At 40.8% G+C, this 13,208-nt stretch overlaps 2 protein-coding genes across 3 annotated transcripts in view; one reads left to right on the forward strand and one right to left on the reverse strand.

The window, feature by feature from the left end:
* The window catches only part of ZNF592 (zinc finger protein 592), a 44,114-nt gene extending 44,034 nt beyond the window's left edge, over positions 1-80 (reverse strand). Inside the window, exon 1 of the mRNA XM_023520991.1 lies at positions 13-80. The gene's annotated coding sequence lies outside the window, so the exon portion shown is untranslated. The remainder of the gene's footprint in view (positions 1-12) is intronic.
* A 934-nt stretch (positions 81-1,014) lies between these two features.
* SEC11A (SEC11 homolog A, signal peptidase complex subunit) overlaps positions 1,015-13,208 on the forward strand; it is a 39,128-nt gene continuing 26,934 nt past the window's right edge. Inside the window, exons 1-3 of one of the 2 annotated variants that reach the window (XM_011376129.2) lie at positions 1,015-1,237; positions 2,463-2,634; positions 4,741-4,863. The gene's annotated coding sequence lies outside the window, so the exon portion shown is untranslated. Of the gene's footprint in view, positions 1,238-2,443; positions 2,635-4,740; positions 4,864-13,208 lie in introns of those variants that run through there. The other variant, XM_023521001.1, reaches the window with a different exon arrangement.

A 13,208-nucleotide genomic window follows, 5' to 3' on the forward strand; every position in this document is an offset into this window, starting at 1 on the left:
AAGCCAGCGTACCTGGAAACGGGCGGCACTGAGGTGGCAGCTGGGTCGGGGTGTAGGAGCAAGGAGAGGAGGCCCTGGTGCCTGGCACTGGGCACCCACTGCTAACGAGGAAAGAGGCGCCCCTTTGCAAGAGGGGTGGAACGAATTTTCCGTCGCTGAGCTGAGTTGAGCACTTGGGTAAGGAGTGTGTGATGGTGAAGCAACAACGAAGGCAATAACCGGTGGCGGTTCTTTCCAGAGAGAGACGGGGGGTGGGGGTGGGGGTGGAGAGTTACAGAGGGAGGGACGGAGGGGACGGGGGAAAGTGAGAGAGAGGGAGGGAGAGAGAGACCTGTAGCTCAAGGGGTACTGAGAGTAGAGGTGTTTTGTTTCGTTTTGCTTCAGGATGAGGAGGACGCCCCCAATGAAGGAGCTGAGCTGAGAGGGGATAATAAGAGATAAGAGATAGGATAGTTAATGGTGCGAGATCTCAGAAAAGGAAACGGAGAAATAAGGGTGGGGAAAGGCACACCTCTTTCTACGAGATTTAAAGGATATGTAAAGATAGAGACCTGCGTGCTGACTGACCCCTGCATGCTTCCATGTATCATCAGCTTCCTGGCTGACCTCGAGTCATCCGTAGGCCTGCTGGGGTTGTTGTCCTTTAAAACAAGTGCGGTGGACTCAAACCCAATTCCACTTAAAGTAGGAAACCAGGGTACCTGAGCTATCTACAAGGACTGATGCAGGAACTTACTTTTCTCTTAATTATCACTGGCCCTCGTTTCCTATTTACAAAAATTACTCTATCGTGCTCTTACAGGAATTTTGTCTCTATACCTTGGATGCTACCTCATATATACTACCCCAAAATTTGACGAAAAAGATGATATAAGATGCTATAATACCAGCTTGTAATATATAAATATGCATGTATGTATCATGCATAGATTTAAAAAATGGGATTTTTTCTTGTTTTTACAGTACATTCATGTTTCTCTTAAAGCCAGGAAAAATGGCATTCTTAAGTATATCATTAAAATATTTTTAAGAAAGGTATTTTTTGAAAGATATTTGTGGAATTCAAAAGCAAGACATTAGGAATCAGGCAAGGGAATTGGAAATGGATCTTTGAAGGATGGATGAGACCGTGGTGAGCAGAGATGGGCCAGTTGAGGAGGCTGGCCTACGCAGAAGGAACAGTGCAATCCAGGACAAAGAAGGAGAAATGAATGGAGCTTTCTGGGAACACCAAGAGGTCAGTTTGGTTGGAGCACAGGATTTCTTGGGGAGAAGAGTAGGTAGGCAAGTCAGTCTAGAAAGGTGAGCGAGAGTTGTGGTCCTCAATGCCAACCCGAACCCTTTGCGATTTGCAGGCTGAGAGGAACCACTGGAACCTAAACTGTGTAGATAAATTTCCTGTCACCTCATAATGGGGTTCTTCTAGATCTCAGCCCTTCCATCGCAATATTTGATCACTTGATTGACTCAGAAATGAGGTAGGAGTGACAGTTTTTTCATTCCAGCTGTGTATAGAGAATTGGCCCTTGCTTTTCTCTGGTTGCTAATTACTACAAGTTGTATTTACAAGGCAGCAGTTTCAGAGCGAATTAGCAAAGAACAAAAATAGAAGGAAGAAAAAAATGTGCACCTTAAACCAGTGCTTTGCAAACTTTTTTTACAGCTTCCTATGAGCTTGGCTTTTTAAAGATTCTGCATATGAGTAAGGTCATACAGTATTTATCTTTCTCTGATTTATTTCATTTAGCATAATGCCCTCAAGATTCGTACATATTGTTGAAAATTGCAGAATTTCCTTTTTATGGCTTAATAATATTCTCTGCATGCATTTTGACTGTGGTCCTCCATAATGTCCTCCATACATTTCACATCTCAACCCAGAATGTACACACACATGTACACAGATACACCTCTAAGACAACTTTCCTCAAATATTACCCTTATTTTATGCAAAGGATGCCAATATTTTCTCTTTTTTTTTTTTTCTACTTTATCTTTATTTTAAAGAGGATTTCTTTGGTGCTTTTAACAGCTTTATTGAGGTATAGTTGACATGCAATAAACCACGTATACTTAAAATGTACATTTGTTTTGACATGTATACACCCATTGCATGTTGATATTTTTAACTTTATTATTTTTATTTCTTCTAAAATAGTGGTTAGGACCTACTACATGGATTTTATGACCCCCTACAGGTTACAACATCCCTTAGAGAGCATTGGAAAGAGACTAGACTATGTTTGCAGTTTTTGTTTAAATAGCAGTACAGGTTGTGACCTTAAGTTTGCCGTGTTTACCTGACCCATAAATCAACAGGACAGGTAAGATTCTCAGGATGCAATGGGGGAAGGAATAGAAGGATTGGCAGGAGCCATGTTTGGGTTCCTCTTCCTTTCTCAGTAAATACTTCCTGATATCAGAAGATTCTCAAGAGCCATAATGTTTTCTTTTTTGTCTAGCCTGAGATACAGATTGGACTTCATAACAAGGCTAGACTACCACCTGCAAACCAGAGACAACTTTTCGTTTGAGCAGAATCACAGACTGAAATAAAAGGGAAAATAATGTGTCTTGGCTGTGACGGTACACAGAGGCCATCTTATTCACCACCGTTGGAGTATTACAGGGACAGTGAGTACCATCACTTTCTTATAAGTTTGGAACCAATGAAAATATGAAAACGTCAACTTTATTACCAGTAAAACTGAACTGAAGAATGTGGCTTGGATGATGACTAATAGGCTTTTTAATATTCCCTGAATTAAAATTAGCTCTCCCAGAACTCCAACCTTCCTCTTGCAGAGGCCTAGCAACTTTAACTGTGTCAGATGGGAGAAGATAGTACCCTCTCTGAGGGCAGGCAGATTCAAATTCACCAATTAGGTAAGTCACTCCTGGAAGAACCAGGACAAATTCTCCCCTGCCTGCCCATCTATGGAAACAAAAGAGTTAGGGAACCAGGATTTATGCCTACCCAAACTAATTAGATCTGGCCCAATAGTACATCAGTTCATTGGGGGAAGTATATTAAAGTAGCAAATTATAAAAAATGACATATATACACCTTAAAAACTATTAGGAACACCCACTTGCCTACTTTTCCATGTGAGGCTAAACCTTTTCTTTAAGCAAGAGTGCTGATTAGAGTTCTTGAATTGTCTTTCTTACCTAAATCATATCCATGATGTATTTTGTAATCTTTCCAATTTCTTTCTTTAAAGTTGACTGAGGACTTAAAAATTTTTGCAAAGCAAAATAAATAGAGGCACCTTCTTTAAAAAAAAAAAAAAAATCTTTGTAATTGTCTCACCCACATCTATTTTGACAGAAATTTTCAACTGGTCTTTAGTTAATAGTTCCAAAGCTTTCACTTGGCGTTTCATAGAAACAGCTCTTTTCACACTTATGTTTTACCTTATGTTTATGTCAATTTAATTAAATTAATTATACTTTAGCATACAGCTATCATAAACAGATTTAGGACCAATCACAACAGACTCTTGTTAGGCATCTAAATCAGTGAGTAGGGAGAAGTGTGTAGGTATTCCAGAGATGAACCACTACTCCAAAGCAATCGGGAGGCCATGGATGGTCATCAATATGTTTATTTGGAGGGAGCGGAAAGTGTTGATTTCAGAGAGTCCATTAAAAGGAGAACTGTTAATGCTCATAGACTAATTTGACCAATTCTGTGCACATATATTTTAACATCTTTCTTCCATCATTAATCCATTTTATAAATGTTTATTAAAATTCGGGACAGTGGCAGATACTATGGTAGGCCCTGAAGATACATAGCACATTAAAGAGGAAGAAACTGATATATAAACAGGATGAAGAGACTGGATGGTAGAAGAGAAATATTAAGCAAATCTCTTTACTCTCTCTCGACCCAATCCCCTCAAAACCGCTGTCTTTCCATTCCCATTCAGCTAAAAATGGCTTGAAATGGCTTAGGATTGGCGTAGCTATCAAATAAGTTTAAATGGTAGTATCACTTGCTACATTAGCAAAATATATATATGTACTTTCCAATGCTAATGAGATGATGCAATTGGTACATTCAGAGAAAGCTGTGGCAATGTGAATTAGTATAATCTTTTAAAAAGCAATTTGAGGGCATTTCTGAAGCACCTTAATGGAGATGTGACTCTATTTTGACTCATCAATACCACTACTAGAAACTTTCCCTTGAGAAACAATCCTCCCCAAAAGAGAAGGGCCACATGCACAACATTTACTGTAGCTTTATTTGTGATAGTGAAAATCTGAAACATACGAACATGAACACTAAGTGACTTTTGGTGTGTAACATTGTGCAACTTACTATTGAGTATTCAGACAAGAGTAACTTGGAAAACATTTAATTACATATTTAAGGAAAAAGATACAGTTTGCGCAACTTTACTAAGAACTGCTGAATTGTACACTTTGAAAGAGTGAATTTTGTAACAACAACAAAAAAAGATACAGTCTGCATTTTTGCTTTTGAATCAGCCAAGATCAGCATCAAAACATGTAATTGAAGCAAATTAATGGATGGACAGCCTACAAAGTTGTGGGCAGGCATGAAGGACGCCAACAAGATTGGCATCTGCTGAAAAGCCGTGATCAACCATAGGCCTGAAGGGACAAAGAAATGGAACCTGTGCTCAGTGAGAGCAATAGCTGAAGGAGAGGAAGGGCCAGTAGGAACTTAGAGGAGTACATCCCTACCAATCTCTCTCTCACTCTCAGATCTAGCTGAACCCAAGAGGAAGGCTAAGGGCCAGTGAGCCCAGATGTTGCTGTCCTTCAAGATCAGCCCTGGAGAAGGGTGGAGAGTGGATCTGGAGGAAGAAAGGCAGAATTATCTAGCAGGTATGTGATCCTATGACAATGTGAGAACCGTCTAAGCATATGACCAAGGTCTTTAGGGGAACCTGAAAACCAGGGTTTCTAGAGATACGAAGTAGAAGTAAGCAGAGAGCAGGTAACATAAGTAGAGGGGCAGGAAAGACTGATAACTCAGGCTGAGACAAGGATGAGGGCCAGAAGAGGGAACATTTTATTATTTGATCAAATACTGAACTAGAGTCTGAGCTCGGGAAAAGATTATAGGGGATATGTATGAGATAAATTAGACCAGAGCATTAGAAAATCTTCCCCTATTGGCTATTACCCTATATTTCTCTTTCCTAGGTAAACTTCATGCCCTGGACAAATAATTATTTAGTACCTCTCATGTGTCCTGGGGATCAAGATTAACATCCTTTCTCTAGTGGAGTTTACATGCTAATGGGGAGAAAGACAATAGATAAGTAAGTATGTCAAGGGTGATAAATGCTATAAAGAAAAGCACAGGAGAACAGGGAAATAAAATTATGCCAGTCTACTTAAAAACTTCTTGTTTTAAACCGCACATGCCCACACACACCAGAGCTCCTGTGCAAATAAGGCCTTCGGTATTTCTCACGTGGTCTAAGATCATAATATCCTAATTGATCTTCCTGCCTCCGGCACCTTCCAACCAGTCCTCTACCCTGCCATGAGAATCTTCCTGAAATGAATCATGTCAGCACACTGCTTACCATCCTCCGATGTTCTTGTTTGCTTATAATGGGGAATGACATCTAACCTTCCTACTGTGGACCTTATCTTAACGCATCCATCCTTCGCTTCTCCCTCCCTCATTCTCCTTTTCTGCCAGCACTAATTGTCTGTAGTCTGTTGTTGATGCCAGTCTCTCACTTCTGTACCTAATCTTAACGCATCCATCCTTCGCTTCTCCCTCCCTCATTCTCCTTTTCTGCCAGCACTAATTGTCTGTAGTCTGTTGTTGATGCCAGTCTCTCACTTCTGTACCTATGGCCGTAGTGCTCTTTCCACCTGGAGTGTGATGCCACACCCTGCGCCTCCTCCCCAGTTTGGCAATCCTCTCCTTATCCTTCTCGGCCCATTAATGGTCACCTCTTTGGTCACACTTCCCTGACCTTCCCAGGAATGAGGGAGCATCTTCCAGCTCCCTCCTTTGTGTCATCAGTATATCTTCTAGGTACCCCTGAATGTATTTATTGTACCATACTATTTTCTCTCTTAGACCTTGGGTGTGCAGGATTGGATTAACCAAAATCCGTGGGTCAGAACCCTATATTAATTGGCCACCACATATTTAGCTCATGTGTGATCGTCTTTTGTTATAATTCACCCTAAAAACTAGGATTGACTACTTACACATATACCCCCACTCAATGCTTAGTCTTGTATTTATGGTTTTCTTGCTCTTAAAAATATTTTATTTTAAAAAACTAATATTCTATTAAAAATAAGAAAGTTAATTTTAAAAATTGCCTAACTCTACAAAAATTCTAAGCTTAAAATACCTATTTTAAAAAGTTGAGATCGAATGTGTTTATATGTACTTATTAGCTATATATGTATTTCATCTTTTGTGAAATATCTGTTCATATCTTTTTCCCACTTTCCTATTGATTGTTTATCCTTTTCTCATTGATCCTAAGGATTTCTTTATATATTCCTTTAATAATCCTTAGTAGTTTTTTCTTGGAATTCAAATACACAGGAAAAGGGTTTTTTTTTTTTAATTTTCAAAAATTTATGTATTTACATACATAAGTATACGTGTATGTATAGCCATGCATACACATTTCCAAACATATATTGTTAATTTTAGTTGTTTTCTTTATTAAAAGAGTATAATTCCCCACATACTACCCTGGGGCTTCTTTTTCACTTCTCACGTTGTAGTGTTGATTTTTCTCAGGCTTGTCGCATGTATTTGAGTTGATTTATTGTAGCTGCTGTAGATTTTTCCAATGTGTGAATATGCTTACGTTACTTTATCCCTTGCAGCAAAAGCTCTTGGTACACTGTGTTTTTCCCTCTGGCTCACCTCTGATTTTAGCTAAATATGTGGTGGCCGGTTTCATGGGTGCTCCCAGTTACTGACCATTCGCACTGCAAATGCTAAGCTGTGGGCCTCTCCAAATTTCTGCTTCAGGGCCTTCTCAAAAGCCACAAGTGCCTTTTCAGCCCTCTCTTAGGCGCAGCCTGAAAATAAAGATAATTAACCCTCGACCAATAGGGGATGTGCCCCAAGGGATGAATGCCCCAGACTTCCATCCTTCAGATGGACACTTCTGGGAGACATTTTGTGCACCTCTGAGGTCTCCGTGAAATCACATCCTTACATTACATAGACTTTTTCTCCTCCCCTGCCTCACTTCCCCCCCACCCCCCGGCCCCCGCCACCTTCACTCCTGCTGTTTGAGATCACTTTCCAAATAAACAACCAGCACCCAGGTCCTTGTCCCAGTCTCTGCTTTGGAGGAACCCCACATAATACAACCAGTTTCCTGAAATGAACATTTTAGGTGGTTGCAGGATTTTGCTATTGCAAAGTGCTACTAAAAATGTTCTTATAAAATCCTCTTACATGTTTACATAGGAGTAGAATTGCTGGGTCAGAGCCTAAGGGAACTTTCAACTTTAGAAGATAATTCCAAACTGTTTACAAAAAATTTTTTTGTTGTTGTTTTTTTACCAATTTACAGTCCTAACAACATTGTATATGAGATCTCACTGATCTACATCCTCATCAACACTTGGTATTGTCAGATTTCTTACTTTTCACCATTCAGATATCTATCTAGTGGAATCTCATTGTAGCCTGTTTTTGCTTCTTGATGATTGATGAGGTTGAACATATCTTCATATATTTATTGGCCATAAATGTTTTATCTTCTGGGAAGTGTCTACTCATAGCTTTTGCCCTGTTTTCTATTGGCTGATTGTTTTTTCCTCATTCATTTTAGTAATTCTTTGAGAGTTACGGTTTGCCGCCCCCCCCCCCTTGGAATTCAGGTGGTTAGAATTGAATTAATTATAATTGTCACCTAATGTGACTTTTTTCCTGGTTGAAAAACTAATGCATGCTTGTAAAATAAACACGTAGAGCAAACAGACCTATTTAACTTAGAAAGAGAATGCTTCCTTTACTCTCAGCTTCACTCCACTTCCAAGCAGGAATAACTTCCATGAATAGTTTGTCATCTCATATTTTGGGGATTTTATTTTCACATCTGTCTCCCAAATCAGATTGATAGTTTCTCAAGGGTAAGGACTGTGTCGTATTCATCTTTGTGTTCTCAGCCCCAGGCATAGTGCCTGGCCTAGATCAGGAATGTAGTATATACATTATCGAATGAACTGCTGAAAGGTGGATTAGAACAGAAGTTTTGAAATTATAAGACGACCCGTTTGGAAAAGAGGAGAAAAATGGGAGATAGTACTGGTAAAATGTGCTGGAGCATTATCTTGGAGACAGCCAGCTGAGTAGGCAGGCATTCAGGAATTTTTGGGTGGAGGGAGGTTATTTGTCCCTATGTTTTTACAAGTGACAGAATTAAAACATTGACAATGTAGTTATCTAAGGGCAATGTACAGGATGTAAGGAGGAGGACGTTGGCGAAAATGAAACTGAAAACAGAAAAATGAATGAATTAAGAAGTTGTTAACTTTTTTTGGACACAGAATCCTGTGAAAAACTCATGAAAACAATGCCCCTTTTTTAGAAAAATAGATGTAAACCCAAGCCCATGCACTTTTTAAGAATTTGTTGATTGGTGAGGAAATAAGAACCTGAACCATGGCGGCAACATGTGTTCATATTTATTGATGTCCAGCTATATGCGAGGCACTGCGCTAAGTGCTGAGACATTCACCATGCAGTCTGAGGCATGGACTACAGGATGGCATGGTGATCTAGAGCAGGCTCTGAGCCCAGCGGTCTGGTTTCGCACCCCTGCCAGGCCGACTTTCTAAATCCATCTGTGCTCCTCAGGTGTTTCACAGCGACAGTACTTTCACCACCCTCGCATTTAAGGGAGTCCTACATACCCATAAAGCATATAGAATTCATGGCGTGCAGGGAGCTTTCTGCAGGGCCTTACGGCAGAAACCTGAGTGGAAGGCAAGAGGAGGAAGCAGGAGCATGGTCTTGATTTTGAGAACTTGAGCTAAAATGGAAGAGGAGAGAGAAGGCAGTGACTAGAGGGGAAGAGAGGGCAAGGAAGGTTCTTTTTTAAGCAGGAAGAGATCCTAAATGCTGACAGGGAGGATGTAATAGAGCAGGAAGGGCCGAAGACACATCACTGATGATCTGTTCTTTCCCCTAAAGGTGCCCCTATGGCAGGAGGGGAGGGCTTTAGAGCAAAGATGGAGGGCCTGGCTTTAGCTAGGAAGCCACTTCCGCTTGTGAGCTAGAGGGGAGGAGTTGAATGTATTGAGGCTGCAGGTGCTGACTCTGAAGTAACCACAGGCAAGCGAGAAGGAATGTCACCAGTGGGGGAGGGGTGAGGAGTGGTAGTTGGTGGGAGGTTTGAGGAGAGGAAAACTTGTGACATACCACTTTAAAAGGGAGATATTGACTAGAGGAAGGAGACGATTGCCAGGGAATATTCAGGGCCAGTCGATTTATAGGAATACTGATGTGCCTGGCTGGATAACCGCTGGTGGTAGTGAGAACTACAGAAGGAGAAAAGCATCAAAAGAAAGGGTGGCAAATGTTGAATGTCACAGTGTTGAAGTCGGGAAGAATGGGGGCAGAAAAGGGACCACTGAATTTGACAACTGGTTATTACTGAAGTCGTGTCTTGAGGGTCACTACAGTATCAGAGCACATGACACATGGCAGAGAAGAAAAGAGAAAGAATGATGATGCAGTAAACCACATGCAATCCACAAACACTGTGAAACGAAAGAGAAAAGTAAGACACTAACCAGAGGGTAACTGAGTCAAATGAGGCATGTTTTTATTTCTAAAAGTCAGGAGGTAGAGATAGAAAGAGATCGAGAAATAGAGATAGAGATAGAGATAGAGATAGATCAATTCCATACCACAGACAAGCAGAAAAGCTGGCACAACAGGAGGAGGAGGAGGAATACTTCTGTTGGCACCAAGGGACGGAAGGAAGAGTAAGAAGAGATGTGTGTGCTTAAGATCTATGTTTATTTACAATTATTCTCCTTCCCACTTACATATATAAGCATATGAACTTTTAAAGTTGGCATGATTGAGAAAGTGTCACTTTATATAGATGAAAATTCCAGCCACAGATCTGAGTTGACCTCTCTGTAAGAGAGAGAATTAATTGGACATGGCAGAGAAAGTTACAGCTGAAGACGACTTCGGATGTTTTTGTGGCCAACTGATTCTTTTCTTAATTCAAGGGAATGGAGGAGAAAACAAGTTGTACATAATTAACAAGTTGTTTGTTGCAATTATCAACTGGAGGCATTTTGTAATTATTTCTCATCTATCATTATTTTCCCTAGGTGATTTCAAAATATCTGCCTAAAGAACAGACTCATTTCTTTTTGCCACATTCCCATGTGCAGTGAATACAGAGAAAACCAAACCCAAACCATAGGCCAAAGGGAATTGAGTCATGTTATGGTCAGGTTGCTGGCTAGGGCCAGAGACAGAAACTGAGAGCTGTGGTGAGTAACTGAGCAAACAGGACCCAAGGTCAGGACACAGTGGGCAGACCCTGTTGTCACACCAAAGTCCTAGACCCAAAGATCACACCAAAGGCAGTGGAGAAAATGCTAGGGTCGAAGGGCATCTAGTTGACCAGGAAAGACTGAAAAAGCCGATCTGAGCAGAAAGGAGGCAGCCACCCTGCAAATTAACCTCTCTATGCCCACAAGTGCAATATTAAATTATCTAGTAGCCATATTGAAAGCAGAGAAAAGGAACAGGTGAAATTAAATTTAATATATTTTTTTAATCAATAGATCAAAAGTACTATCATTTCAACTTATAATCCACATGACCAATAGTTTACATTCTTTTTTTCATACTAAGTCTTCCAGATCTAGGGTATATTTTATGCTTTTAGCACATCTCAGTTTGGACTAGCCCCTTTTCAAGAGCTCAGTGGCCCATGTGGCTAGTGGCCTTTGTGTTGGACAGAACGGGCTTAGAGAAAACCATACTTAACATTTTGGCATTAAAGTGTTTTGTCTGTATTTTTTCTTTCTTTCCTTTAAAATGTGTTGAATTGCATAAGGCTGGATTTTGAAGGAAGTGGGGAAAAAGTTTACATTGTGAGAGTCTCTAGTTTGGGATTTTAATTGTTTCAGGTCCAGCTCTTCCAGTCAATTTTCTTTCTATGTGTGTGAGAGATGGCTCTAATACCCCCCACTCCCACCCCATGGTGCATAGAATCCCTTAAGGTAAAAACGCAGGGGAATGTAATGCAGGCGCTTGTTACCAAACAGTCATTTCTTCTATTTACTCATTTCATCAGTCCTCTGAACAGCAGTTACTAAACATCAGCTATGGGTCATGGACTGCGCCTAGGGCCAGTTTTACAGGCATATGCCCTGGTTTGTGAAACCTACAATTGAACAGAAAAGGAGACCTATAACTACAATAAAATGTAGTATGCCTTGTGATAGGGGCAGGATGAGGGCCTAAGTGGCTATCTAGGAGAATAATTTCACCATCTTGGGAGATAAGAGAAGGCTTGCGGGGGGGTGAAGATTGAATAAAGAATGGGTAGGAAAAGGGAGAAGGGAGAACTGGAAAATGCTTGAGGCAGAAAGAGCTGCTGTAGGGAAGGCCCAGGAGTCTCTCGTGGAACTGAAAGTTCACTGTGGTTGGGGCCTCCGGAGTGAGAGGTAAGACTGACATGTATTACTCTGTGGTAGCCTCGTTAACAGTGGGAGTTGGAAGGCAGGATGTAGACAAATCTGGAATAGGCAGGCCCAGCACAGGAAGTGCTCCACCCCAAAAATATTCCCTCACCAGTTCAGTTCATATTCACAAGTTACAGACTCAACTGGGTTAATAAGCTATTCTTTATAAAAGCAAGAATCTCTCATGGTGATAATATTCTTTTCAGATTACATCAAGCCTCGAAGCCTTATTTTTGCATTCAGAAAATTGAACATGATTGACGTTCCATGTCATAAAGGACATATAAAAGTACATAAAAAATGTGGAACTGGAAATGACTAACAAAGGGGTGTTAACTGCCCAGGAGAGGTCTGGGTGGGCTTTGCAAAGCAGATGACACTTACTTAAACAGGGTCTGAAAGAAGTTGGAATTTGTCAGGCCTCCAAGTAGGACATTCTGATACTTATTATTATTTACTAAGTGCCAGGCTTTATTTTAGTGGTTTACATTCTTAGCTTACTTGATCTCCATAAAAATCCTTAGATATCATAATCCCTGTTTACAGATAAAGAAGCTGAGGTACAGTGAGGAAATGTACCTTGTCTAGCATCACACAGTTTGTAAGCGGTAGAGCAGTCTGGCTCCAGAGCTCACTTCATTAAATCCTCTGTCATATCCTGTGGCTGTGTATACCTAGGACTGTAGGGTAAGGGGTTGGCTAGGAATGTCAAGAGAACAAACAGATGAGGCAGGCAGTGTCCAAATCATGGAGTTTCAACAAGAGCATCTTGAAGATAGACTCGTAGTAGCCGTTAGGTAAATATTTTTTATTACTTGAGTGCATATATAGATGACTGCTAATGATCATATTTTTTAATGTGGTTGCATTAAGAGAACATTATATTCAAATCCAGATTTACACAAGCCACATTTCCAGTGGTGATTCACTGACTCAACAGACTCCCATAGGATCCCTTAAACTATCAAGAGGAACCAGTCACCTGATGCAAAAACTCAAAAGGCAAGTCACCAGTGACAAGGAGGTATAAGCCCCAGTTACAGAGGACAGGCTAAGGTTGCCTCCACTTTTGGCCCTTCGCCCACAAGACCTCCACATTCACTACACAGCTCTTTCCTCTCCAAGAACTTGCAAAACAAACAGCAAAGACCCTTTCTTCTTTTAGCTAAAGCAGAATGGCCAAACAGGAAATTGGTGCCCCCCACCCCCCACCACATATAAACACATACCAACCTAAAAGGCTGGCGCTTCCTTCCCCCAGCTGCCCCTGCAGCTGTCCAGAGCTTTTAAAAGAGAGCTCTGCAAAAATCTTCCAGGGAGATTTGAGTGGCTCTAGTAATTTCTCTGCACAGAAGGCATCTTTGATTTGGGGGAATGATATTTCTTCCTGACACCCCATGTTATACAGAACTGCTGCATTTTTTAAAACCATGGTCTCTGATGTCCATAGCTATTGGCTTGGTAGGCAAAAAGTCCCATCTCTTTAGCCTCTGACCTGACTT

The sequence above is a fragment of the Pteropus vampyrus genome, unplaced genomic scaffold, assembly GCF_000151845.1.
Source record: "Pteropus vampyrus isolate Shadow unplaced genomic scaffold, Pvam_2.0 Scaffold286, whole genome shotgun sequence".
NCBI lineage: Eukaryota > Metazoa > Chordata > Mammalia > Chiroptera > Pteropodidae > Pteropus > Pteropus vampyrus.